At 32.7% G+C, this 25312-nt stretch overlaps 1 non-coding gene across 1 annotated transcript; it reads right to left on the bottom strand.

Annotated features, from left to right (window-relative positions):
• Nucleotides 1-4866: 4866 nt before the first annotated feature.
• Nucleotides 4867-4958, bottom strand: Trnai-uau. The gene is given in 2 exon segments: nt 4867-4902; nt 4921-4958. It is a non-coding gene; the product is annotated as a tRNA-Ile (tRNA).
• Nucleotides 4959-25312: the final 20354 nt, after the last annotated feature.

The raw sequence follows: 25312 nt of genomic DNA, 5'->3' as shown, positions 1-25312 counted from the left end.
TAAAAAAAAAATACTTAAATGAATTATAATAAAAAACCGAATAGTTACGGAATAACTACTGATTTTTTTTACGATAATTACATCCATGAATAGATATTATTACGACGCGACATGGGTTTTATGTACAAAATAATTAAATTTACTCGAACCGTTAATAACGACTTGGTTCACGTCCTTTACCCAACTGTAAGTAAGGTCTAAGACCATTAAACCGCTGGAAAATGAAACGCAGGCGCCTCATCTCATCTGGGGAGGAAAAATACGTACGAAATCTCATATTTCTCTTCTCCCTTTTCGAGTAATTGCTCTGGAGACTTTGAGAGGCCTTAAAACAATAATGTTCGTGGGTGCGGAAAAAAAAATACATTTGCATGCGAAAAACAAAATTATTACACCTATAAAGCGGTGTCTGTGCTGGTGTTGGGTCGCTCGTGTAAATTAATTACATAAAAAAAGGGTTTCTTAATTAAAGTGTTTAAAGGGTACAAAAATATTTATGCTTAGGGATGGTTCCTTATAAATTTATTTGCCAATTAAATCTATATCTCTCTCGTAACCGATATACGCATAAAAGTGACAGTCGTAGATTTAATTGATAATCACACCATATCCTGAGGAAATCTAAAAAGATTTACAACTACTGATCATTCAAAATATTCGCTTTATCGTTAATAAAAAGGATAAAAAACAGTGGGCCAAGTATCGAACCTTGAGGCACGTCTGATGTTTGACTAAATATTGAACGCGATGGGAAAGATTTGATTTCAATAAGAATAAAACATGATCTAATTTATCAAACGGTTTGGAGAAGTCTGTGTAGATCACATCCAACTGACATCTTTGTCAAAAGTTTCAGCAATAAATTGGTTAGGATTCAATGGATCTACCAGGCATAAAATCACGCCGTTCAAGGACAACTAAGCTTTTTGTATTAAAAGGACTATGTTCGCAAATAATAATTTCAAACAGTTTAGACAAATTACCCAAAATTGTCTGTTAATATTTTCAACGCCAAACTGTATATCCTTTTTAAAAACAGGATACACTTCGATAAATCAGGAAAGACATGCGACCATTTTGTTTAAGATTATGGATAATGCTTTGGAAAAAGTGTCACTCTCTTATAACGCTGGTTTATTATCTGGACCCATAATCACTTTAGCTTTCAGTCTTAATAGATTCTATAGTCTCGGGGGCGTAATTTGCTAATATTTTTTTTCATCAATATTATGTAATATGGTTTCTCTAGAAACAACCTGGGCACCGGCAGCTCTGCGCTGTCAATTATAGCAAAAAAAATTGCCTCGAAAGCCCCGCGTCTCATTTAAGAAATTCATCACAGCCCTGTTTAGTACTTAACAGTCTAAGTGAATTACGTGATCTGGGTTCTAAGCAGAATCTATTTTTTCTGCTAATCCAAACAAGAGGCCCACTAACAGACGTATTGAAAATTAAACTCTCGTCTGGAAGAGAATGAAAAATGATCATATCCACCGCGAAAGCGGAAAATACAAATTGAAATGTATATAGTTAATTAAGCTGGAAGATGGATTATATTTGTCTTCTGAGGCGTATTCAAAAAGTCATTATAAAAAAAAATTGCCTTCGTGAACCTCGTGGGAAATTTTCCTCCTTAAATCTGGCTAAAAAAATTCGTTGTTCTAAACGAACACTTCAGAATATGAGTATCCATCTCCATTCACTATGAAATAGCGATTCAATAATTAAAAATGTTATATTAAAACTAAATGCTTTGTGGTGATACGATACGTCAACTTTAATTTTGAAGAAAAAAATTACATGTCCGCCTCCCAGATCACCGGACTTACAACCCATAGATTACTTCCTTTGGGGACATTTAAAAACTTAAGGATATGCAGTGACTTATGCTCATGGAAATATAAAAAAAATACGTTTTTTTTACAAGAAATAAACAATGAAAATGAAAAAATGACGAAATATGTGGAAATATTATTTGGACCACCCTTCTTTGTTTCAGAAAGCAGTTTATTGCAATTGCCCACCAAGATCGAAGTAAATTATCGGATAATATGGATCAATGAGAAATAATTGGGTGAATTCACCCGTGCCACAATTTATAGAGCTATTATGAACTAATTAAATTTATTCATTAAAATGGGGCGATGAATTTATTTTGCACTTACGCTATTAGCGATGAATTAAGTGCTGCCTTTTATTCTCTATGCTTAAATTCTGAAAACGAGGTATTAAATTCAAATGTCACAACGAAATATCATGAAAAACTGAGTTTGCTCCTACTATTAAATATTTAAACCTAAAAACTAACCCATTAGCCATATCATAATGAACTTGCCTTGTGGTAAATTAATTCACCATACCAAACTCTGTTTCCCATTTCAAAATGAATTTTTAGTGATCTTAATTGCTAGACCGAAAATCCAGTACGATTCGCGATTAGAAGTTAAATTCTGGTGAATCCGGCGAATTCAATTATCCTGCTAGCTAAACGCTCTGGTTTAAGTCCTAGGAGAGTCTTACAGAGAATCGACATCGCAGTACATGAAGGTTTCCAATGTTTAATTTAATTGGCTACTTTGAATAGCGCAGAGAACATTTTCAATTTCTTGTTCCTCCTCTTGTTTCTAGTTATACTATTATTTTGACTAAGGTTCACGCGGAAATTCGGCCAGGTTTGTTTATTGAAACCTTTCCGGCTTGATTCTTATTGGTTAGTTGCTTTTCTGTTATTTGTTATTTTCTCATGTTTTATATTGTGGAGGTTTACATGAAATTGTGTTTTTGGACAATTCGTTTATATTTATATTTTTTTGCTTCTTCTATTTTTTTGTTTTTTTTCCTCTTCTATTGTTTCTTTTTTTGTTTTGTTTTTTTGTTTGCTTTTGTATTTTTTTTTAAGTTAACTAAAACTGCTGTTTTAATTAGCTTTTCCTTGCTAAATTTCTTGTTTATTTTTGTCCAATTTTTTAATTTATTCTTCAATTTTCTAAGGAAAAAAAAACAAATTAGAACAACTACTATTTTACTATTTATTGTCTTTATTGATGGATGATAAATCACTGAGTTTCACTTTCTGGGCTCCTCTTCTATACACCTAATCAGTCTTGAGGCAACCCCTTTCACTCTACAAATACTTACTGTGAATATCATCCCTATTATACGTATATAACCCGGGGTGATCCAATAGCAACTTAATAATATATGCTTTAACTGAAAGGATGGAGCAGCACTGGTGTTAATTAATATTGTTATCTGCTCCCAAATGGTGCATAACAGACCCCAGGTTGAATAAACAACTGCAGGACGCAGTGGCGTATCTCAGTGATAATCTAAAGTAGGGGGTTGTTTTTAAAAAAGTCAATTTAATTCAAAAATTGTAAAAAAGGCATCTGCATAAGTTAAAAAAAATATAAAAGAAAGGTAGAGATAGTTAAACAACTGGTTAGACTAATATTGACAACACAATTAGAAAAAATTTAACTTAAAGAATTACATTTTCAAAGAAAAATTGATTGTAGGTAAGTGAACACGAAGATCATTTTTTTATTTTCATTCGTATTCTTTTTATTCATATTTCAGTTCAAATTAATCAGTATAGGACAATACTTAAACCGAAGTAGAAGAGTATCATTTCCTACTCGAGATATTTTTTTTGTTTGCGAACTCTAAAAAAGAAAATGGACTGATTTCTTGTTCCTCGTCTTTAATTCATTTTAAGCTGATAAGACGTTTTTCAGTAGTTTTTCTCGGATAACTCGAAAAATAGACATTCTATGAAAAAAAAACATCACGAAAAAAATAAAGCTTATAGAAACAGAAAAAGATTGAGTTATTTTTCTTTTATGTAGGTGTAGTAGGTGCTGAGATAAGGCTGGTTGAATATAATTTCATGTCCGCCAGAAACTAAATTGGAAGCATTTAACGTAAAATAACTAAAAAATATAAAATCTTTAAAATGAACTTAACTTTAAGTCATTAGCATAAATATTAACAGAGTTATGATCAAAATAAAACTGTTAATTCGCTTTTTTGGAAAAAAATCAGTACCAAAAACTGATGAGTTTTTCACGAGATTTAAAATTAAAGGTAATCCTATAATTTACATTTTTTATGTGCTAACAATATATTATACAAGTTTAAGCGGTTTAGAATGCATATTTTTGAAAATATTACGTTTTGCTTGAAAAAAAATTATTTAATTTAAAAAAATAACATACTTTTGAAAATAACTAAAAATAAAAAAGATACGAAAAATATTCAAGAGTACAAAAGTTTAGATTTTTTTCACATAATATTCTGGTACTTTTTTTATTTGTCTAGGATAAAAATTAACAAAGATGTCGCTGCTAGAAGTTTTCAGTTGAGGGCGAAGGTCATGTTTTTCCAAACCTTTAGCCTCAAAAATCTCAAAAATAACGCTTTAAAATATATTCAATTTGACAATACTTTTAGCTGTTGAAACTTTCCGTAAAATCGTTTTTGAATCGTCTTAATAGCTTTAAAATTATGGAAGTTGTCGTTATCCGAAAGTATTAGGAGGTTTTTCCTCTTCGTTCCCTGGACTATTAATAATAAAAATAGGAAAATAGGAACTTTATGGAATTAGTTTTGCCCATAGTTTCTTTATCATGAATCCGCAATTTATTAATTTTTAAACTATGTTATTTTTCATATATAGAATTTATAATCAAGGAAATTTTATATTTACCCTTACCATCAATACAATAACACAATGAAATTGTTTAATTTGACTAAATATAGTCCTTAGAAATATCTAGATTAGTAAATTATTTAAGGATAAATATATTTTGTGCTCTAGTGATCCTAGAATCTTATTATATCACAATAATTTATAGAAAAAAATTCTGCTCCAGGTGAGGCTCGAACTCACAACCCCGGCATGGCTCACGGCTACTGCCTTATAAGTACCGTGCGCTAACCAATTGCGCCACTGGAGCGATGTCTGTAGCCTGGGAGCATCACCAACACTTTATAAGGCAGCATATCGGCGTCGCGTAGTTCTAACATTGTACAGGATATGACCATTGACTACATTATTTACTACTATGATGGATGAATCATCAAAGATCAATAGCTTTGACCCCATAATTTAACTGATATTACAATGGCGGATACATTGCGATATATATTTTATTTTTATTATCTAAAAAAATGGAACTTCATTCTAGGTGCCTAAACTAAGAGAAAACTCTACGAAAAATTGATTATTGACAGGAGTAATTCGAACTCTATTTTAATGTTAGGTATTCCGTACGGAAATTTTAAATTTTAATTAAATAATATATGAGGCTTCCAAGTTTTCCAATTAAGCGGTTGGTAAAGCTCGGTTGGGACACTTTATTAACTTTGGTGTTATTTATTTTAACTTTTTTAAGCGGGGCAACGTTAAACGAACAAATTACTTTGCATCGACAGTGATTTCTACCGGAAGAACAAATTTTAACTACGTATATTCACTGATAAGACTGAACGGAAGAAATCCTATAGATATTCTATTTTAAACAGTAAATTTTAATTCAGAGAATCTTTAAGACGATTTTGATTTTTCGAAAGATAGTTGAAATTTCATGCATTTCATTTAGCTGGCCGATAATAAACTTAGCAAAATATTTCTTGCATATTACGTTCAAAATTTATTTAATTTTATTAATTAACTACACCTTTTATCAAAACTTTCTTAATTCTTATAATAACTCATATTAAAAAAATAATAAATGACTGCTCATGTAATTTTTACATTTATTTAATAAAAGCATAACCATCAAACTTTAATTCTTTTCTTTAACTACGTACACTACAAAAATATTAAATGAAATGAAATTTGTATTTGTCTATCCCCTTACACTTACAATACAAGACTTTTTTTGAGAATATGGTAAAAGTAACTAAAACATCAAAATTTTGTTTTAATCTCAATATTATTTCATTTTTATATCCAACTGAGAAGTACTTCAGTCCGTATCTGTTGCGACACGGATTGGCCAGGAAATAAATCCGGTATTCGGTTCATTTTTTCCCAAATACCCGCACCCGATATGGGATATTAATCTGCGGCTTGATTTATTGGTAGCAATTAAATGTTATATTCAGAAACGGCAATACTTATCTGGCAATTCGACCGAAATGCTTTTTATAAATGACTTTTGCTTTGTTGTTTCGACGAAAAAATCCCTGGACGATTTATAAAATACTATTATATTCGGTCGCTGATCTAATTATAGGTAATGCTGTCAGCGTAACATATGATCCTGAAGGGACAAATAAGAATTATTGCAAGGTTTCTCCCTTCACTGAACTGATAATGAGATACCTACTAGTCTCGTAGTAGAATTCAGAATTCCTTAAAAAATATTAAAGTGGAAGCTGACAAAAAGTACTAGAGAATTTTTTCGCTCAGTGGACTGATAATAACAATTACTCTTCCACTATTTGGCAGTGATTAGGTATCAAGAGTTTTATCCTTATAATATGTTCAATTCTATAGGCGAAATAAAATGTTATAAACATATAATTATTTTTCCTTAAGCCTATGAGTCTTACGAGCCTTATGCATTCAATGGGTTCTTGTAAAGATCCACATAGAGTAGAAAATCTGTTGCGGAAACGCAATAGAACGTAGTTCATGGTGCTGTCGAACGTTGAAGTAGCATTTTTTAGTCCAAACGGCATTCTGAGAAATTCGTAATGTCCATTGTTGGGAAAGCTAAGTTGTAAAGTACCTACTAACTTCCTGATAATTCGCACAAAACCGCATTTATATTTGGTATAGGGAAATTATCTCCTACTGTTTCGAACCATTCATATAGGAGATGACCAAGGTGATATTGTCACCTATTAAATTTTGTTCAATAATAGAATTTATCTGCATAAGTCCCTCGTAAATTAGCGGGAATCTATACGACTTTGTATTTATTAGGGTATCATCAGTTGTTCTAATTTGGTGTTTGACTTGGTTGGTACTTACTAAGGTAATGTTAAAGCTACCTAACGCCGGTGCATCCCTCAACTACATGTTAAAACAATATCATAAATATGTATTCACTGAAAAATTTAACATACAAAAAGCGATTTGCGCGGCTACGATAGAAGCAGATTTATCTCGTCCTGTCGGGGAATGGGTGCACATGAATGTTTTTCCATACGAATCGGGCACAATGAGGTTACGCTGAAATTTAAAATAGACGCTGCCAGCGGACGACGTCACTGTAATTGCAGTGTATGTGCACCCCGTTGGCCGCGCATATTCAGGAAATAGCAGATAAAAAACCACATGGGAATGGTCATCGCCGACAAGAGCCTGAATTTTAATAGGCAGTAGTTAGTCCCTTCTGCTTTAATTTTTTGCAGTTATCAACGATATTATTCGTAAATAATACATATTTTATATTTGCCTCCGGTAAAAAGTAGAATTCACATAACCAAAATTTTCCAAAAATAGTTTTGTTTGTATCTTGATAAGGCAATGTCCATTTACCAAAGACCCTAATGTAGCCTTGGAACGTGCTACAATATAAACTAGTATTCACCTGACTAATAAAGGTGCAATAATGTGTAAGTGGTGCACAAACCTCGATGTTTTCACGAGTACCTTTATACCTAATTTAAGTAAAGACTAGGGTTTCCCAATTTGTAAGCTGTATTGGTTCGGGAAATAGTATATTAGAGGCACGTTCACAATACCCGCCTCGGCTGAAGAGAATGGATTATCGGAGACTAAAATAGAGGAGTATAATGTAATTATTACATCATATCACAGGTACTCTTTGGTGGTAAAGGGAGAGAGAACGTAGTTACTATCTTGAATAAGTCAATTAATAGGTGAATTATTACGTAATGTAATAATATACATACCTTTTGCACAACTTACCAGTTGTAGCAGGCTTAATTCTACTTAGTATTTTAAATTGCAATCACCAGGTATATACAATAATCATGATCTTCGCTGACGCAGCAACTCGGCATTGAAATATTTTAAAAACTTTATTTAGACATACCCATATACAGGTCTGGTCGAACTAAACGTAGAGGTGGTAGTAATGTATACGCCCAGTTGAAGAATGCGAGCGAAACGAAATACAAACAAAGCTGCATTGGGCGTCTGGGCAATAAATCTCAGCTGTTGACAAGTGGTTGACAAATTGTCCAGCAGTGCAGTGCAGCAATGCGGAATTTGGTGTGATTCAGGTAATTTTAATTTATTATAGGCACTTTCTATTAATCATTGATATTACAATTGCGAAAGAGAGAAATAATATTATAACAACATGGCATTTTGGAAACCTTTGGAAACGGAACAAGGCCGCCTATGAGTCATTAAATTTTATTGCCAGGCGTTTTTTTACATGTTCAACTGACTTCAGAAAGATTATAACTTGAGATCAACAAAACAATACGATTAAAATCACTAAGGTCAGTTCAATTTTTCCACATTAAAGTCAGATTAGATTAATAATTATATTAAAAATTTTTCTAACTTAAAAGCATAAAAAAATCGACACTTACAGCTGCCGTAGTGGGTAATTTTATTACATAAACCAATTTTTATATTTAGTGAGCGTAATGTTCCAACTAATATGTCCAATAATGAATAATTCCGAAGTCATTGCAACGAAGTCATTGTATTTTCAATTGCAACAAGTAAAGAAAAAAGCTGTTAATAATACACGATGATCTGATTTAAGTGGGAAAAAATTTGGATATCTGCGGACGAAAATAGTAATAAGAAAAATAATGCAAAGGGGCTCGTTTTCACTGAAAAACGTATATTTCAAGAAGACCTCTACAGAAGCTATTTTAATTATAAACCCTGCTAAACGTTGGTGATCAAAAGACATGAGCTAGTGTTTAAGTATTAGGAACCTGAAAACAACATTTGAAATATACATATCCCGGACATCATTTCCACTTTATTTTCTATTACTAATGACACTTAATCTATGTGGTGCTAATTTTATCAATTTTTCGCTAATTCCGCTTAGCTTCAAACTAGGCTCGCCTAGCTATGGAACTATTCCCGATCAGATCTTAGTCTGCACACACCTTAACCCTTCTAGAAGTTAATAATCGAGGAATCTTCATTTCTGGATAGATATCCAACTTATTAAACTTCGCGGTTCCCTCCTCCATCAACCAAGAGGAGGCTCCCTCGGATAAGTTTTGAAATTGGATGATTTTATTATGTAGTAGTCTGGAATAAGTAAGCATTCCAGCGATTAACTTAATTAATACTCCTTTAATTGCGCCAAAGCGACGCGTTTATCTTGCGTTGGTAATAGGAGCCGATGTGAGGTCCCCAGGCATTGGTCTCATCAGAAACTAGGAGGAAAGGGCATGCATTAATATTTGAGGAATGCGGGGTCGGGTTTTCATCCAGTGCCCCAGTGGACAGGAGCTGTCCTTTGGCGGTCCTTGTGCGTAAACGATCGGACCGAAGCTTTGGGCTCCGTGTATAAGCAAATGTCTGGCTTTATAATTAAAAAAAATTGTAGCTGGGGTGACCCGGAAAGTAATTTTCTTAGCCTCAAGAACATCTATACTTCTAATTTAAAATAAAATAAAATCGTAGGGCGATTTAACTAAACAATGTAAATTAGGCTCTCATCTCTGCAAGGCTACGGTCAATAAAGTGCGAAGCATCTTTTTCGTATGAATACATCTAATAGCATCTCATTTTTGATGAAAATGCAGAATATATGTGGAACGACTACAAACAGAGAAAATTCAATGGCATATTCAACTATGGCATTTTATAACTGATTACGTTGTGGGAAACAACTACTCTGCGGACTAATGCCCCAACCAATAATATCTAGGAAATAGAGAGGATTATTTGTCAGCCTAACCCACCAGACATGTATCGGTTTGGAGAATGTTTTTATAGTTTGCCAAAGGTGACATACAACGACAGGTGGGATAAATAAACAATTCGGTTATTCTTGGTGTATTAGCTATAGACATAGAATGAGTGCAGGTGAGATGTAATAATGGCTAGGCTTTCAAAGGGCTAAACTGGCAGAGAGCAACCTGCTATTTCGCAGCTACAATCAAATTTCTGGTTTCTTGAAAACTGGAAAAGAGAGCGTCATCTTTTTTTTTCTTTAAAAAACTGGATAATCCATACATGCAATGATAAATTATGGTGGTCGAAATATTTGGAATTTTTCAATTTTCGTAGCTGAATACACACATAGGTATTGAATTTTCGAAACCGAGAGGAGGGCCCCTAAGGTCGATTTTTGGCCTAATTTATTTATGGCTGAAAAAATCAGAAAAAATTTTTGTTAGTACCTACTAGCAATACTGAATCGTTTCTACTCTAAACGGACCAACCCCCTCACCTTCCTTTCCCCCTCCACTCCCTTAAATGCCGGGGAAACCAGCGCTTATTGAAGGAATCTTTAAAGAGCTTAGAGATGCGAAAGACATTCAAATCCTATTAATCTTACATATCAAGAGTTTTTTGGGTCGCTAATCACGAATCTGGTCTCAGAATCACATAATTCAAAATGGCGGATCCAATATGGCGGATCCAATATGGCGGACAAGAAAATTGAAATGTCGTCAAAATGCATGAATTTTTTTGTAATGGGGTTTTTTGGGTCTGTGATTACGAATCTGGACTTTAAATCACGAAATTGAAAATGGCGGATTCAATATGGCGGACAAAAAATAAAATATCTTTAAAATGCATGAATTTTTGTAGTGTGGTTTTTTGGGCTCTGATTACGAACCTGAAGGCAGAATTACGAAATTCAAAATGACGTATTCCATATGGCGGACCAAAAAATTAAAAAGATCATTCATAATCCTCAAATATTTGTTTATGGAAACTTTATTGGATCACTGATTACAATTTTGAATTCAGAATCACGAAATTCAAAGTGGCTAATCAAATATGCACAAACATGTATGTATAATTTAGTATTGATTTTTCTCTTTCGTTTTATTCAATGTAAATGTGTGTCATCTCATTTAAGGGGGTGGAGGGGGAAAGAAGGGTGAGGGAGTTTGTCCGTTATCGCCTTACTGTTAAAAACGTTGTCACCGCCCTTATTGCTGGCATCGTTCCTGTGATCCTAATTCGGCTTAAATTTCGACGCCATCTGTTCGCCGCCTGGTATAATTCCGGGAGCTACTAGATGTATCGTTTAATTTCATAACCGCACGGAGTCGTGCCATTCGGCCTAACCCGCCGTATGTACGCCGACCTTAACTCCGCTGATTAAATTTATAACTGAGCCATCGGATACGGTGAATACGGATAAATGGGATCGCTATGAACTTGTGTGATAATCTCTAATGAAACGAGTCCCCATCAAAGGCGGGCCCTGCGAAAGTGAGCACACCCCAATAAACTTGTAATTTTACGGCACAGAGCGGGTGGGGAATGAATTTCGGACCGTTGAGACGGAGAAATATTAATTATATCTGCGTATTAACCCATCGATTTTTCGTACGGACCCCGGAACTGGAATGTAACTAAAATTTAAAAGCCATCTATTTTTGCCACTGTTCGAGGATTGCCGTCGTGACAGAGTTGTTTCAATAAGTCAAAGTCTGTGTAAAACGTCACGTAATTATAAAATATCGATGACATAAATAGCCACAGAACAGTTCGTGTAATTTATTTCCTCGCTCTTTGTCCTTGGTACGCTTTGCTAACCAAAGCTTTTCTGACGTTTGAGTCTGCTTGGTTCAAAGGTCAATTCATTAACATAGACTACAAACAATACAGGACTCAAGTTAGAGCCCTGAGGTACTCCAGACGTAGATGAAAAGCAATCAGATATACATATAAGCTTCATATTGGATATTGCTTACGATTGGAAATATGGTATTTTTATTTTAATATTTAATTACCTTATTTACTTAAAATATCATAGAAATAGATTTTATTAAAAGCCCTGTGCGAATCCATTTAAATAACGTCTGTGTGACTTCGCCCGTACAAAGCTTCGTATGTATATATCTTGTGTGGCAATGTCGATTATACAAAATAAATATCGTACGTACAACCTCCTGCTTTACCCGCTGCTCCGCCGTTGGCTGATTGCGAAAACAATTGTTGGTTTTGCGCACTCTAATTGCAATGAGGTAGTAAACTTGTCGGCCGCATTTGCAGCAGCATCCTGCACAGAACGGTACGAAGAAGAAAAGCCACGAATTAAGCATCCACCATTTAACATTCACCCCTATTGCTCACCTAACGACTTGATTAATTACATACAAGTGGAACAATTTATCGCGTTGGCTGGGATCTGGAATGATTAAGAGGGCCGGGGAATTTTTGTCAGATAAATTTAATAGAAATTATAATTCAAGCTTTGTAATCTTTTCTAGATTAACGGCTTTCTAAATCCTATTTAAGTGGTAACATTTTTTTTTTTCTACAACTGTCATGTAATTGCTGTGATTCGACATTGTTCCGAATGTTGTGGCTCCTCCTCACCAAGGGCGCCGACAAACGAGAGCCAAATTTTTGTCCGTGGTCAAAAAGTCGAAATAAATGAAGATTTTGAAATTAAGAGCGCCTTTGAACGCGCGAATTCAGTTTTCGAAGCGGCCGAGTAGCGTTACCCAATTTTATATATTTTGTAATTTTCGCTGAATTTCTTTATTTTTTTAGTTATTTATATTTTTTCCTCTGTTTTTGTTGTATTAAAAAGGTTTTATTAAAAATATTTCTAAAAAAAAATTAATTCACTGTACCTATTTCTACCTATAATTTATAGTTCTTCCATACTCTCTCTTATCTTGCAATGTACTGAAAATAGAAGTAATCCCTGAGGAACGCCTATGGCATCCACTGCATCTCCAAGGAAGAGAGCTAAGAAAGGGTGAAGTAAAAGCAACGGAAACCGTCTTAGGTAACATGTTTTCTCTACTTTACTGCAGAGGTCCACGAAAAATCCAGTAAATTCAGGTTTTAGTGGAACAGAGCGCTCTCTCGTTTTTTGTTATTTTTGAACCGATAGAACGGCTACTTCCTGCTAAGAAGGCGCCGGTTAAATGAAATCGCGAACGGGCTCTTCGACTATTTTCTTTGCAATCATGTAGAAATGAATAAGACTCATAGGAATCGAATTTAAAATCAAACCTCTTATTTTCTCTACAGATTTTCTGTATCATCGGTTTTAAAGCAGAAAATATTTGAGCGAGAAGAATTTTTTACTTTGTTTCGAAATGTGAGAGTAATAAATCAGCACTAAATGACGTCACAATGCTCCCTTGATCACGTGACAAAATTTAAATTATTACGTAAATCTAAACATCTATAATTAATTTATAGCATTAAAGAGATTAATGCTTTTATAACTGTTAGTTGTTGTCTGTTATAGACAACAAATTGATGCAGTTCTAAAAGAAATTAAATCTTCATGCTAGTTGCCTATACTCATACTTTGTATTAACATACCACCAAACATATTCTGCATTTCTGTCAATAGTTGCCGAATGACACAGCCTGTCGCGGTCGATAAGGTCCTAATATTTCTGAATTTATGTGGATAGCTCAACATAAACAGCAATAACTTTGGGCACTATGAGTCGAATTGAAGTTGACGTGACTAGGATGTATAAGTCATTAAATATGTCACAGTCATAAAATAGGTAAATAAAATAATAATAGGTAGTAAAGCAAACGAGCAAAATGAATTTAATTTATAGAACGTATCGTGTCATCTATAAAAGCATTTATTAAAATTAAAAAATGCTGATGTTGACCGATAAAAGCGAGATAGATTCGTATTATATTTATAACAGATATTGATAATATTTTCGAAATATATTGATGTGCATGTATTCGAGACATACATCGAATGTATGAGACATTCGATGTATGTCTCAACATTTTTTGAAAACAAAGATGTAAACCAGGGCGGATCTGTTTTGAGGTGGATGTAAGAGGGGGCAAGCAAATTTTTTCTGGATTACCTTCAGTACAACTCGCATAATAAAAGTAAAAAATACCTATTTTATCTGAGTTTTTTACTATCTTGCAACCTATGTATTTTGGAAGAATATTCAAAAGGAAAAAAAGTTTTAGAACTGAATTTTGCACAATATTCTGTAAGCTAAAAATGTTTAAATTTATTACCGATGTTGCAGAATAGCAATAATTGATGAAAAAAAAAGGCAAAATAAACAAGTTTTTTGGATAATTTTTAAAAAATATTTTTTGGTCAAAAAAACTTTAGAGTATCTAATAAAACGACACACCTAATTTCATTAAACTCGGTTCATTAGTTTTAGCAAAATAATTTTTTGAAAAAAAATTTTCAAATTTTCAAAATGTTGCACAGCTTCAAATAAAGCATCTAGCTATATGAAAATTTTGTTCACATTGAAAAGACCATTCAACCATTCAAATGATTATTGAAAAATTGAAATTGGTTGATTAGGACGGCACAGAAAATTTTTAAAGTTAACCCTCTTTTTTTATTTTTAATCAATTTTTCATTAATATTTCATAAAAAATAGAAATGTCAGTTCGGATTGTGGACTTCTGCACACGTGATTACATTTATCAATTTGCAATTTGTTTTTTTCAAAAATTATAATTTTAAAGTAGGTACTATTTTTCTTAAGTTTATCTGCATTTAACAAAAAACAAATAAGGAAGCTTTTTTTTAATTTGTTTAAAGAAAAATTATTTAAATTAACAAATTTTTCATTGAAAAAATGCAATAGCATATACAATATATTTAATGCATACATAATAAACTTTGTTTATAACAAAATATATACAAATTAGAGAGTTGGGATTACGATATTCGAATTCCTTGGCTGGCGAGACATCGGATTAAAAAAAATATCTAAATTGGTCCATTAGAAGCAGAGATAATGCAATTTTTTTCGTACCTTCGCATTTTGAACCTCCGAATTCAATATGAAGTAAAGAAGCATCTTTCCGAGTACTTTAAAATTATAATTTAAAAAAAAACTAAATTGCAAATTGAAATGTAATAAGAAAAAGAGTGTTAACTTAAAAATTTACTGTGGCCGTTCTAATCAGCCGATTTCAATTTTTCAAAAACCCTTTCAAAAGTTGAGCGGTCTTTCCTATGTGAAAAAATTTTCAAGTATCTAGATGCTTTATTTAAGGCCGTGTAACATTTTAAAAGTTCGAAAAATTTTTTCTAAATTTTTTTTCAAAAAATTATTTTGCGAAAACTATCCACCCAATTTTATTGAAATTCGGTATGTTGTTTTATTATACTCTAAAGTTTTTTTTTTACCAAAATTAGAATGTCCTCGAAGCAATTCAAATATTTTAAAAAAATTATCTAAAAAACTTGATTATTTTGCCTTTTTTTTATCAATTATTGCTATTTTGCAACATCGGTAATAAATTTAAACATTTTTAACTTACAGTGTGTGTAAAATTCAATTATAAAACCTTTTTCCTCTTCAATATTCTTCCAAAATGCGTAGGTTCCAAGATATAAGTAACCTCGCCCAGATCTAGGGATCCATACTTTTATTATGTGAGTTGTATGAAGGTATTCCAACAAAAATTAGCTTTCCCCCTCTTACATCCAAGAAGTGGGGTATTTTGAAAGATCCCTGGTCTAATAAGATAATATACATTTTATTACATCAGTATTTCATTTGTCACAGTTTTTTTGGACAATATACTGAACACCAATGATATAGTAATTTTTATGTCATTTTGCATATAAATTTCATAATCATTAATTTACCAAGACAAAAGAAAATGCTGTCTAAATTTGTCTTCCAAACAAACCAGGATAAATTCAGAATCTCCGAGTTATTCGCAGACGTACTAAAAGTAAAATAGTTGTACATCCTTCCTGACCCCTAAATTACCCGAAAATTATGCCAGTTATTGTACAAGTGACACATAGAGTTAAGTAAGATCCCAGATTAAGTCTATTAAGGAACTGCCTCGGCTCTTCCGTGTCTGGAGAACACTACGAGTGGTGATTTAAGGTCCCGAATTATTCTTGATGTTATCTAGGCGGCGGTAAAAGCATCATGTTTTCGGTGAAATATGGCTCGCTCGGCCTAAACATTACAAGAATCTCAACCGCGGAGATATAAGATAATGCCCCCAATATGAGTTTCTAAAGCCTTCATATTTTCGGAATTTTTTATACGGCGATATAACTATGTGGACCGAATGTGTACGGACGAGCGAGGGTAGAATTCCTACGAATCTAAGCTATTATTAGATTCCTTCGTAGTATGAAATGTCAATGTTTATTAGGTCTAAAATTGACGGTTTTTTTGCAAGGGCCCAAAAATTACTGCCTTTTATCAAATATTATTTTATTTTTAGTATATATCAAAGGATTGTTGTACTCATTGGATATTGTAAATGATGAACGGGGTTGTAGTCCGCAGAGTAGTTGCTTTCATGATACCTACAGACAAGTAGGTCACCCTCTGCCAGTAAATACAAAGCAATGCTTTGCGCCAGTATGTTTAGAGTGGCAATGACAATAATTAAGATATGATATTACTTTACTTTAAAAACATGTCGGTATCTACGACATTTAAATAACTAGATCATTCACAACTACTTCACAATGATGAGAACTAATAAGTTCGAAACGAGTCTAAGTATTTTGATTCTGCTTATGAATGATTTTAGTCAATGTTTCAGTCATTCAATGCTGGACGTGGCTGTGGGCAACAGAGTAGTTGTTTCTCACAGTATCATTAATTAAAATTTTTAAAGTTAAAATAAAAAAAATAAAAAAAAAAATTAAAATTTCTTATTGAATTAGATAAAGCAAAATGTTTACTTGATGGAAGAGGATTTACTACGGTTAGAACTATGATTACGCTCCTATTATGACGTAAATAACAGAAGTTTATTCAGGTTTACATATAGGTTATCCTCCAAAATTACTATACACATTAGGTATTTACCTTGAAAGATTATTTCTTATCAAATCATAACGTATAAATAAACAGTTCCAATAGGATTATTATTTATAAAGTACTGTAAATAATTTTATCTGCTCCCACTACAACAAATACATTGTTTTTTCTCAAAATGATTTGACCACTCCATTTGAGTTGCCGGAGGCTCAATATTATCTGACTGATTCATTGAAACAGCATGATGCGACGTTCTACTAGAACCTTGAGTTGAAGTGTCATTGTAAAGAATCCTATTGGCAACATAACTTTCTGCAATTATGGCTGATTTCCACCCACCATGTCTCTTGATTGCTAAATACATCATCATCCTATATCCGCCAGTAACGTTGCCGATGTTCTTCGGAATAAATAGCTTGTATATGTTTCAGGATGTTCTAGTTTCAAAAACTGTGCAATCTTATTAGGAATCTTAGGAAGAAAGGGTATTCTTGCCGATTAGTTGGTTGTAATATCTACCTGCTTGATGGCGCATAAAAAAATCGTCCTCGACTGGTAAATAATAGTTACCTCGTTTATGGTGTAAATAACTATTTTATTACTATTTTATGGGTTTAAATCTGGACAATATGGAGGGGTTCCGATGATAACCTATACATGTACATATTTGGATTTTTGTTCAGTCATTGAAATGAAACAGTTATAGTATGATACTACTACTTTTTCTGAAAGATTATAAGTTACTAGACATAAAAACGACAGCGTAATAAACAAACTGTCAAGATAATTTGCATCTGGGAACCCCCTTAAATGTAAGCTATGTACTTCTGCGTACTGGTTTACGACGTTATTAATTTTAAATCTTGTAATGCAGAAGTATTTGTAGCTACGGAGCATTCGAAGAACTGCAGGCGGTATACATAACACTTCATATAATGCACTGCGGTGCACACAGACGAAACCAGCGAATTCAATTCTGTGGCGAGTGCATCGTTGTAAAGCTACTCGATAAAGAAACATCTGGTTTTATAGAGGGGAGTGGGGAACAAAAAGAGAACGCACTTCGTGCCGAAACCCCTCAGCGATATTCGTGCACTAGGGCTTATTGCATTTTCCTCGGGGACAATGGATATTAGTAGCTGTGAAAAATGAGCAACGGAGTTTGAAGTTTAATGAAAGAAAAGTTCTGTATCAGTCCCGTAATAAAATTTTACTTCGGGGAACTTCGAAATACCAAGGAAAGCGTCAAATTCCCCCACACACGTACAAACGATAATGAAATGTACAGCCAACGTCCCTCAGCAAAAAAACCTGGATCGCTTATCAGCACGCTAGGCTGACAGGGTAGGCATTAGGGTGCCGCTACATATGTATGGAATAAATTGATCGATGGGAAGCTTCAGATCAGAGGCACACATGTACGTGTTATGACGCGGATAGTGGGGTTACTAAAATATGAAGTAGTTGATGTTTCGCCACCATAAGTAAAAATAGCGTCAATTAAAAACTTCGTATATTTTATGAGTAAAAAAGTATTATTTTGTTATCTTTTGCTGGTATGTACTTATTATTATACCTATATATTTTATAGTAAGTTCCATGTGAGTGTTTAGTGTTTATCTGTTTATTTCATACTATTGCGCCAGTACTTACATTAAATATTCTTATAATGTAAAGAGTGCAGTTATACGAACACAACGGTTATCACTTTTTGTTTAAATAAAATACGACGTTAATACAAACAATTTGAAGTTTGCTCGGACGGTACCTCTAATTAATTTAGTTAGTCATGAAAACAATAATATTTGTCCAATTCAACGTTCAATTTCCCATTTCCATTATTGACCAAACATAACGCTGGTTGTTCTGAGTTCCATGTTATGATTTATTACTAACGAGGGGGTTGAAATATCACATACGTAATTTCTCTATCTGACCCTTACCTTGTTATATTTGAAGCAATTGATATCAAAGGTGAGAAAGTCCTAAATGGCAACAACGAAAAATTTCAATTTCAAACGTTTGTATAATTAACGTTATTTTTATAAAGATTCAACCCTTAAAAACCACCCTTAATGATAAAAGTATAAAATAGTTTCCTTGACCTTAATATATTTTTATAGCGCAAATATTATAGATAGAAATCTTTTCAATAGTTTATGGTATTATAAATAATTTATTACAATATTTCAACCCTTAAAAAACTACCCCTAAAAACAATATATTAAAAGAAAATAGTTTGAAAAAAAATTTACTTAACAATAATCCAATGGACAATGCAAAATAAAGTTTTTTTCGTAATAACTTTGTCGCGATTTACTTTAATTTATGCAATATTCAAAATAATTATTTCTCAATATTTTTTCCGTGCAGAAAGTTAAATTTTCAAATATTATGTATACCTATGATTGCTCCAAAGTTGTGGATATCCAAAATATTGATGTGCTCCGAAATTTGAAGTGGTACGGTACCGTTAGTTTTTTAACGATAACTTCCTTAATTTTAAAGCTATTCTTCCAAAAACGATTTAACGAAAAATTTCGACAGCTACAAGTACTGAAAAAATTAAATATTTTTAACGTGTTACTTTGAAGGATTTGAAAAACATGACCTTCGCCCTCAACTGCAAACTTCTAGCAGCGACATCTTTGAACCTACACAAATAAAAAAAAATATTCTGTGAAAAAAATCTAATCCTTTGTACTGTTTGAATATTTTTCGTACCTATATTTTTTATTTTTAAAGTTATTTTCAAAAACATGTAATTTTTTTAAATAATTTCTTTTTTCAATCAAAACAATATTTTCAAAAATATGCATTTTAAATCGCTTAAATTTGTATAATATATTGTTGGTACATAAAAAATGTAAATTGTAGGATTACCTTCAATTTTAAATCTCGTGAAAAATTCATCAGCTTTTGTATCATTTTTTTCCGAAAAAGCGAATTAACTGTTTTATTTTGATCATAACTCTGTTAATTATTATGTTAATGAGTTAAAGTCAAGTTTATTTTAAAGATTTTTTATAGTACATACTTTAAGAAATGTTATGTGCATTTTTCTTGAAAAATAGAATCTTTTTTAGTTATTTTACGTTAAATGCTTCAAATTTAGTTTCTGGCGGACATGAAATCATCTTAAACCAGCCGTATCTTAGCACCTATTGCACCTACATAAATGAAGAAATACTCAATCTTTTTCTTTTTCTGTAAACTTCATTTTCTCCATGATATTTTTTTTCCATAGAATGTCTATTTTTCGAGTTATTCGAAAAAAACTACTGAAAAACGTCTTTTTTTAATAAAAAAACGTACATTGTCAATCACCAATAACTAACAAAATATTGACTTATCGAAAAATGTTCATAAAATACTTTTTGCTTAAAATTGATTCCTTTATCGATTTCTGGTGTTATTTTCTATATTTTATATTTCACCCCCTAGAAGGGGTGGCTTCTATCCCCTGGGCAAAAGCGCTCATCGGCACTATATAACTTTTGTTTCTTCGGATAGAACCCTTGGTTTCCTGGACTAATATCTGTTTTTAAAATTATGTCGTGATCGAATGCTCTGATAAAATGTGTACATTTAAAAAAAGGATATCAGTACGTAATATGTCAAAGGAAGACTTCATTGCCTGTCAACTCTACCGTTGCAATTTAATAAACTCAGCCCTCGGAGCGGTTGCTGTTTTATTTAGTCAGCGGGAAGTAGCAAAGGAAAGTGCAACAAGTTGCAACAAGTTCATAAATGACTCATTAAATTGTCTGGGGCCTACCATACTACACTATTGAGGTGGAATGCTTATCTCAAATGAGCTAGGACAAATTAAGTCAATTAACTAAGACATTCCAGTCCAAGTTTGATCATTTGACGTCAACTATCTTAAGAGATACTGTGTGATACCCTTTATTTCGCTACTTTTCGAAAATGAAGCGTTCTATGTCCCATGCTTCTATAAACTTTTTTTTATCGTATGAGGTCTTCTATCGCCTGTTAATGTTTGACTAAAAAACTTGACCCACCCCGTAAAATAATATAAAACTCGTCCATTCTGACTTGCAGTCCGACCAGCGACAGCAAATCAAAGATCCCCATTCAAACATCGCACACAATGAGCTTCTTACATCCCATACAGTGACATCAGACTGTGGAATCGGATTACTTAAAGTTTGTTATAATTTACACCAGGAGTGCGACTAATCCCAGCGCCTTCGCCACATAAGAAGTCAGCCTAACCCGGTAATGCAAACGGAGAACCTGAAGGCCGGCAGGCCGGCGCGGCAGAGTGGCAATTTAGCGGGTCGTTTTCTTTCTAATTTCCCCACGATAGGCCGCTAACCGGAACGGAAGCGACTTGTGGCATTTTTTACGCAATAAACGGGGCTATTTACGGCCGGTTCCCGTGGCTTTCGCCGTACTTTTAATACCGGTCGAGGTTTAATTTAATAATGGCCGTCTGTGGGGTTGACGGTGCGAATAATGAAAGTGTTCGTAATTTATTAAACTAAAGGATAATGTAACCTCCACGGGTGCCCAAGGGAATACGAAAAAGTCGCGTGGGCAAGGGAGCGAAATCCAGTTAATTGTTATTTTCTACAAACAAAGGATACTTAATTGTTGTTAAATATTTATAAACAAACCTACTGTGTGATATATTGGATGTTTCTTGGTCCTAACATTGCGAAAAAAAAATCTTCATTTCTTCATTCAAAACTTTAGACAAATCAGTACAGTCGTTGAAGCTTTTCACCTCCGAATTCTTTAAAACTGAACCGATCGACTTGAAATTTGGCAGATAATTAGAGAAAAGGTCAATGAACATTAGTGACAGAGCCCCGATTGGCGCTTCTACCCTGTTGGAATTTTTTTTTTCAAAAATAACGAAATGGAAATCGGTAGAGAATCAAATTTTGAGCAGAAAATATTCGAAGAATTCAATAGTTTTTTAGTTATTCATGATTGAAAACAACTGAATAACTCAAAAACTACACATTTTATTAAAAAAAGTGTAATGAACAAATATGTAGCTTATAAATAAACAAAGAAAATCGTTTTTTAAAAAGTGTTGTACGTCCTATACAAAGCGAAATATGGTTAGTGGAAGGGGATTTGTTTTGGGGGGAATACTGGAATCGATGTATTCAACGTCAAATAACGGAAAAAGCATTCATTTTACGTGTATGACGCTCCTGGAGTTTTTTGTAGTACTCAAAAAGACCTTCAAAATGAGCACTTATAAAAGTTAATTAGAGCAAAATTGAAGGAGTTATCGTCAAAAACAGATGGGTTGCTCATATTTTTTAAGGAAAAATGAGCAGTAAACGCTGTACCATTTCCATCACAATTAAAATTATTCGTAAACCCTTTACAATTAGTTTTGTTTTAGTGTTTTTCATACGATCCTGAAGACCGGTTTAGAATGGGTATTTTTTTACTAATGTACAGTAAAAGTTGAAGACGTATTTTTCATTATTCAAAAAAATTGCCTTATCTATATAATAACTCTGAAACTATGAAAGATACGTAAAAAATGATAGACAACAAAAATGTAGCTTTTTTTCAACAAATATTTTGCTTTTTTCTATTCCTATAGCATAAAAAATAAAGGACATATCGCGGCTTGAAATATCCATTTTAGTGAAAAAACGACCTGCCTCGAGCCCTTCGATCCTTTCCCTTTAAAAAACGAAGGACTTAAAAGGTTTTATATACAAACGATCTTACAGCTCTTGAAATTATCTTTGAAATGCTTTTTTTGTAGGATTCTGTAGCTTAAAAATTAACCGAGTTATGGTAAAAAAACCAATGACATTTTTTCGGAGCAAAATAGGCTTTCCCATTTTTGCAGCAAAATGTTAGGATTCAAATGCGCGTCAACGTGTATAAACAATATAAGGGAATTTTTGCACAATTATAGCATTCCAAGATTTAAAACGTAATTTTTTATCATTTTTTTAGCACAGGGGCGATTTATAAGGGTTGAAAAGTGTTATGAGATACAAATTCTTTCATAAGCAATGAGGTTATTTCTATTTTAAATAATTGCACCGTTAAAGCATTCCAAGCTTTTAAAAAGAAATTTTTTATCATTTTTGTCAATACAGGGGTGGTTTTCAGGGGTTGAAAGGAAAAATTCTTTTATTAGCTATAAGGTAACTTTTATTTTAAATAATTGCACGATTTAATTATTCCAAATATTTAAAAAGTAATTTTTTATCATTATTTTTTGCATAGGGGTAGTTTTTAAGGGTTCAATAAAGGGTCGAAAAGATCAAATATATCATAAAACATGTTCGAGAACGTGGAACATTATTTAATTTTTGTGCTTGAATAATATTTTTATGAATAAAATGCTTAAAACTTAATTTTTTCAATTTTTTTCACTTAGGGGTAGTTTTTACCCCTAAAAAAACAAAAAGTGTCAATCGGGCTTATGTCACTTTTAAACTTGAGCCTAAACCTAAGCTTTATTCTAAATTTTGCATGCAAATCCATGCAGTTTCAAAGAATTCGGAGGTTACAGCTGATTTTTAGCTTCAATGACTGTCCTAGTTGTATTTAAAATATTAAAGCGCTCAACGCTACATCAAAAGATTTATCCACCTTTATGTAAAAAATAAAGTAAGATAAGATAAAAAGTTAAATATAAGTGGGATCTCGGAATTTTCAAATTTCATTAGCTTGCAGCGAGCACAAGTTGCATCGTAGAAGTTTGAGTGTATTTAAGACTGTCTTTATCCACATAGAGACTAAAGTTTTCTACTTGTAAAATTGGGAGGCGGAACGGAAAATCGTCCTAATGGCCACTTTAAGCGTTAAAATGTACAACTTCTCCGAAACATCAAACATAAACGAATAACGGCAATTTAGCTCCGTACTCCCACGGGAGTTATTCTGGAACCACTGACATTAGAGTAACTTTTATAGTTGAAAAAGAACAGTTTTAAGTCTGCACTTGTCGGGCTGAGAGGGCGGAAAGGCGGCTTATAAATTGTGCCTAGAAATGCGTAGTAAAGTTCAAAGAGAACTAAACGGAATGTTTTTCTTTCTCATTTTCGCCTCTTTTCGATGAATGTACGAGAAGTCTTTAAGAAATACCTACGAACTCTTTTTATGAGCTAATGAATATATGCGATTCATACAAAATCTTATGGAAAATAGCGTCATGCGTCATAGACCAGGGCGGATCTGTTGAAATATCCCACTTGTTGGATGTAGGAGGGGGCAAGCTAATTTTTTCTGAATTATCTTCTGTACAACCCGCATAATAAAAGTGTAGATCCCTAGATCTGGCCGAGGTCCGGAACATTTTCAAAATTGCAAATATGTTTAAAAATTTAATAAAAATACCTATTTTATATGAGTTTTTTTCTTATATCTTGGAATCTATGCATTTTGGAAGAATATTGAAGAGGAAGTTTTAGAATTGAATTTTGCACAATATACTGCAAGCTAAAAATGTTTAAATTTAATACCGATGTTGCAAAATAGCAATAATTAATGAAAAAAAGGCAAAATAATCAGATCTTTTGGATAATTTTGTTTAAATATTTTAATTGCTCCGAAGACATTCTAATTCTGGTAAAAAAAACTTTATAGTATAATAAAACAACACACCAAATTTTATTGAAATCGGTTCCCAAAACAATTTTTTTAAAAAAAAATTTTTTTTTATTTGTTATAAACTAAATATATTCATATTCAGTGTTGAAATATATACGTAAAAAATTTTTTAATTGAAAAAATGCCATAGCATAGGGTATATATAGGTTCCAAGATATAAGTAAAATACTCAGATAAAATAGGTATTTTTTAAAATTTTTTAAACATTGTTGCAATTTTGAAAATGTTCCGGACCTCGCCCAGATCTAAGGATCTCCACTTTTATTATGTGAGTTGTAATGAAGGTAATCCAGAATAAATTTGCTTGTCCCTTCTCACATCCACCTTAAAGCAGATCCGCCCTGGTCTATCATTACAGAAAGAAAAATCAGAAAAGATTATGGAACAAAGAAGTTGAACAAATGTATAAGATGTATTTTAAGCATATGGTACCACAACCGGATAATTGAAGAAGACTTGAAGCAGACGATGAAAATTCTTACTACAACAGTTAAAATAAATTAAATAAACTTTCAAAAATTAACCATAAGTCATTATGTTCAGAAGACGATAACACGTGGATTTTCGAAACGTCTACAACTTTTTGAAGTGCGATATATACTGATATGCATTTGTCTGTTTTCTTCAGTGCGAGATTTATAGTTAGGCAAAACTATGTTCATAGAAAATAACGCTTGACTTTTGCCGAAAGGATTTATTTCATTAATTTTTATAAATTTTACTCACTTATGGATATTCCTTTAAACCGCTTCTTAATTCAGTTTTAAAGCGATTTTGCACCACTTTAGTTGAGTCACTGTCATCTCTGTGATCTTGA

This window comes from Anoplophora glabripennis, unplaced genomic scaffold (genome assembly GCF_000390285.2).
Source record: "Anoplophora glabripennis isolate ALB-LARVAE unplaced genomic scaffold, Agla_2.0 scaffold147, whole genome shotgun sequence".
Lineage (NCBI taxonomy): Eukaryota > Metazoa > Arthropoda > Insecta > Coleoptera > Cerambycidae > Anoplophora > Anoplophora glabripennis.
Note: the sequence above shows the minus strand (reverse complement) of the source record. Positions and strands in the feature narration are given on the sequence as shown.